Below are 5,885 nucleotides of genomic sequence, written 5' to 3' on the forward strand. Positions count from 1 at the left end.
CCACGTGTGTATTCCACCAATCCGCATTGGAACAGCGTAGTGAAATATGTTCCAAACCTTCTCCTCAAACGGACAGGCCTTAGCACAGTAGAGGGAAATTTACAGGCTGTTGTTGTTGTTTATTCTACGTCTTTCTACTACGTATTTCTATCTCTTTGTTATCGTGGCTTATTATGAAGTTTTGGACGCTGAAGTATATCAAATAAATATTATTGTAAAGGTTTTTTTGGAAGCTTCATGTTTGGAAATTTATGGCAACAGTTCCATGACTTGACGAGTCGTTATTCCTGCACTTGAACTCGTACGACATTTTCGAACGTCACCTTATTGGATTATAAGATATGTTAAAAGAGTGTATGTGCGTTATCGTACAATCGTCTTCTATATATATATAACTAGCGGTCACCCGCGGCTTCGCCCGTGTATATAACGGTTCATAATCAGTCTTCTAATATCCCTACTGCTGAGGCACGGTCACATTTGAAGAATTACTGCAACCGGCGCTTGGATCTATTGTGATAAACCTCAAATTCGTGATCACAACACCTCAGCCAGACCAACATCAGCCACGAATCTGATGAGGTTCTTAGGGTCGGATGCCATTATGCCCTCTAAGGACTGGAGTTAGAACATTTTATAGTTCTATCTTTTATAGTTTAGGCATCATACGCAAAAAATCAACTTTTTTTGTAGATTTTTTCCTTTTTTGTCCGAAAAACCCAAAATATCTTAGGGAACCCTATTTTTTTTCAAAATAAAATTTAGCCTATGTTATGCGGGATTAATTTAGCTTTCGAATGGTGAAAGAATTTTTAAAATCGGTCCAGTAGTTTTTGAGCCTATTCATTACAACCAAACAAACAAAGTTTTCCTCTTTATAATATTAGTGTAGATAAAATTGGAGTGCCTCTTTGTAATATTAAAATAACCGCTTCTTAATATAACAAAATTTTGTCTGTTCGTCTGTTTCGGCTAATCTCTAGAACGGCTGGACCGATTTTGATGAGACTTTAACTGATAGCTGATGTAATAAGGAGTAACTTAGGCTACAACAATGCCGAAAACTTAGACGCAACAGTTGCGGCACAGCTCGTATATATTATAATGACATATATAACATACATCAGATATCGCTTCTCTTTAGTATTTGTATATCTATCTTAATATATAAAAATCCAGTGTCACAATGTATGTTCCCAGTGAACTCTTCACCAACTCAACCGATATTGATGAAATTTGGCATTTATGTGTAATTTGGTCCAACTTAAGAGATAGGATAGTTTTCATTTCGATTAATGGCCTCAATGATTTATAAATAACAATAAACTGATTATCAAAGTTGATTGTTGTTATTAATTGTAAGTTACAGATGGCGCCTCACATAGGATTTTTTACAGAAATCTGTCAGACCGTTTATCATTAACTTATCATAGATGGCGCTACCGTTGAATTTTAGATTTCATTTTCCACTACACGTGGTGCTGGCCACTTTTGGATCGATACTCTCTGTGACATCCCTTTTTCTGGACCATTTTTCATTTTATTTTCATTTGTTGTATATTATTTTGGATATCTATATAGCTACTAATTTACAGTTACATAATGCAGTGAAATATAAGAACAACAAAATAATAGTACAAGGAATTTATTCACATAAAATTTTCAGTAAAATGCCACCAAAAAAATCTAACCTCAACAATGCCTGTAGCAAAAAAGCTCGACAACGGCGTCTTGAAAGAGCTCACGAATCAGTCGAACAAAGAGCAGAAAGAAATGAAGCTCAAAGAATTCGCATAGCTGATATTCGTGCGCATGAATCAAGAGAACAGCGTGATAATCGTCTCCAAGAATATTTATCGAGAACAAGAGCTGCACGTGGACAACACATAGATTCAATTAGAGAACGAGACCGAGAAAGGCAGCGAACCAGTCGTGCATTAACACGTGAATCGTTTGTTCGTCTTGGGTTTAATTATGCACCAGACATTAATTACTCAGCTGATCCCAAAGTTACTATCGGTGCGATGAACAAAATATGCAAACATTGTCAGGCGTTAAAATTTCGGAATGAATCACCTGGCATGTGTTGTGCCTCAGGGAAAGTTGTATTATTACCACTCCCTACTCCGTCTGAACCTTTGAAATCTTTTCTTTCTGGCATTTCAAATGATTCAAAATTATTTTTGCGTAAGACACGAAAGTTTAATTCTTGCTTTCAAATGACATCATTTGGAGCATCAAAAATTTGCGATCTCTCAACTGATGGTCGTAATTTTGAAACAACATTTAAAATACAAGGACAAGTGTACCATAAAATAGGGTCATTGATGCCAATGCCAAATGAATATCCAAAATTTCTCCAAATCTATTTTATGGGCAGTTGTGAAAAACGTGTGACAACGCGATGCCAGTATAATTTTATTGAACAAGCAGAAGAGAGATCAATTGTAGTATCGTTAGAAATTTTTTTGGAGAACCGTAATCATCTGATTCAATTGTTTAAAAGAGTATCACCACAATTAAAAGGTGACAATTATCAAACCGTCATTAAAACTGACAAAGTACCATCGGGAGGACACGCTGGCAGGTTCAATGCGCCAACTGTAGATGAAGTTGCGATTATTATGGTCGGTGATCCAGTTGACAACAGATCTATAAAAATTACCCGCCGAGAGTAAATACTGTGAGTAGAATTTCAGATATACACCGTTCGTACGATGCACTCCAGTACCCATTGATATTCTGGCAAGGACAAGACAAATATCACATCAATATCAAACAGCGTGATCCAATTAATGGTAATGAATTAAATAAAAAAGTTAGTTCAATGAATTACTACGCGCATCGATTAATGATTAGACATAATCAGGACAACTATATTCTTCGATATCGTCAGTTGTATCATCAATACGTCGTGGATATGTTTGCTAAAATTGAAAGTGAACGCTTGCGATTCATTCGGTTTAACCAAGTTTAAATTACGATCAGAGGATTACATCCACTTACGAGATGCTGTTGTTGGAAACATCGATGGAAACTTAAACACCAATGAAATCGGCAGTGCGTTTATATTACCTTCAAGCTACATACGTGTAGGAAGACCATCAAGTTTATTTGTGCTAACAAAAGACAGGTTGACCAAAAATATTGTACATCGACTGGCGCTTCAGTAAACTTTAATGTGATAAACTGTGATTTATTTTAATTAAAGGTTATCAGAGTATTTATAAATAAAATGAAATTAAAAATGCTATGTTAATTTGTGTTAAATTTTGTCTTTTAAATCCTTCCTTAATCACTCAGCCACAGCAACGCGTGGCCGGGTCTGCTAGTATCTATATAATATCTCAATATCCTTTTACTGTTATCGAACCTAGGACTTCGAAATCTGCAACTTACAAGCAACTAGACCTATGAGATCGTATCAAGAGGAATATTATTAAAAGTATCCCTCACGTGGTAATTAATAAAAGGAATAATTGAACGAAATACTTCATTATTCGCGTGAGAGATTCGATTTTAATAAATTAATTGCATTAATTATACAGACAGCGTATTCGCGCGAGTTTATTACGGCTTCATAAAAATTTCATACATCGATATTCTATTCTACTCTCCTTGAAATTAAATAACATTTATTACTACTATCTACATATATATATATGTGAAACACAGGCAAGCTCTATATATATATATATATGTACTTAATTTGTGTTAAAATTCATTTCGTGCTCGGCGGTGAAGGAAAACATCGTGAGGAAACCTGCATGTGTCTAATTTTATCGAAATTCTGCCACATGTGCATTCCACCAACCCGCAGTGGAACAGCGTGGTGGAATATGTTCCAAGCCCTCTCCTAATGGAAGAGGAGGCCTTATCTCAGCAGTGGGAAATGTGAAGTCTGTTACTTTACTACTTTACTTTACTATATGTGAAAAAAAAGCTGTTTTTTTAATATATGTAGGCAGACGGAAACTATAAGGAATATGACCAATCTTTATTTTTATACCAATATTATAAATGTGAAAGTAAATCTGTCTGTCTGTAGCTCTTTCACTACAAAACCGTTGAACCGAATTTGATGAAATTTGTTGTGAAGCAAACTTGAACTAGAAGGAAAGACATACGCTACGTTTTTGCCTAACACATCACAAACAACTCCCTAAAATGCGTGAGAAGCCGCGAGCAACCACTAGTTTCTTATATAGACAATACTTTCCCTTGTGCCGGTTACATTGGCTGACTCACCCTTCAAATTAGAACACAACAATACCAATTATTTCTATTTGATGGGATTATATGTGATGAGTCGAGATGGCCCAGTGGTTCGAACGCGTGCATCCTAATCGATGATTGCGGGTTCAAACCCAGTCAAGCACCGCTGATTCATGTGCTTAATTTGCCTTTATAATTCATCTCATGCTCAACGGTGAAGGAAAACATCGCGAGGAAACCTGCATGTGACAAATTTCATAAAAATTTTGCCACATGTGTATTCCACCAACCCACATTGGAACAGCGTGGTGGAATATGTTCCAAACCTTCTCCTCAAAGGGAGAGGAGGCTTTTAGCCCAGCAGTGGGAATTTACAGGCTGTTGTTGTTGTTGTTGTATATGTGATAACGGGGTACCTACACAGTGGGGCTTGCACGGAGCCTTCACCACCATCAAGTGAATTTAGTCCTATGTGTAAAAAAATAAAAGTAAAACAAATTTATAGGCTATAAATACTATAGAAAAGAATGGTCATCATTATTGTTCTCATACTTTCTCTAAAATTGTTTTAATTTTTGTATTTCGTTTCCTAGCACATGCAGGTTTCCTCACGAATGTTGTCGTTTATTTATCATAAGATAAAATACATACACAAATTAAGCACTTGAAAAGTTCGAACCTGCTACCACCGGCAAAATTTACTAGTCCTAATTACTGCTATTTTTATATAATCAAAAAATAAGGCTTGTTAAAGCTTCTTAATACCCGCGGCTCAGGGCATCTTGACACAATAAATTAAATTGCTTAATATTTTATTTGAATTTAGAACGCCGAGACATACAATAAACTCAAAAAAAAATTTTTTTATTTAAATTTCGAACGCGGAAAATTCCTTGACATTGTATTGGTCTTTTTTTTGTAAGTCAACTGAGTCCTTGTAAAACATAATACCAAAGAGTCTTCATTGTATATATTAAAGCTGTTATAGTAAATTACAGTAGTATATTTACAGTTTTAACAGCATCTATCATTTGTAACTTAAAATTTCGTTGAATAATTCAAACATAACAACCGGACGACTCTCTACGGAACCTTTCATTTTTGACTCGGTTTTTTATCGCTCTACTGTTTTTAAACCGAGCCCTGTAATTAGGGATACACATGGATTTCCTTCCTGGTATGGATTTGGACTATGGATTTAAACAATGTTTTTTTAATATTTAGAATAATGTTTATTTTATAACTAGTTGAGCTCGTGAATTCGTGCGTGTTTAAAATAAACAAAAAAGTTATGATTGTAGCTTAAGTCACTCCTTAATACATCGACTCTGCCAGTGAAAGACCTGTCATAATCAGTCCAACCGTTCTAGACATTAGCCGGAACAAACAGATAGACAAAAAGACAAAGATTTTAAAAATTGTTATCTTAGGATGGGTACCGATTTTTACTACATGCATATGTATGTTGTATACATACATTATTATAAATTATAATACAATTATAATATTATAAACATACATTCCATTTATAAATTTTATGTTTATTAATATGAATTAAGAAAAAGAAAAATATTCATAAAATATTTTATTGATTATAAAATATATTTTCTTCTTGAAATTTTGAGTTGAAATTCTTGAATATGTACATCTGAGCAGAATACTGTTGCCAG

Source organism: Vanessa cardui, chromosome 26 (assembly GCF_905220365.1).
Source record: "Vanessa cardui chromosome 26, ilVanCard2.1, whole genome shotgun sequence".
Taxonomy (NCBI): Eukaryota; Metazoa; Arthropoda; class Insecta; order Lepidoptera; family Nymphalidae; genus Vanessa; species Vanessa cardui.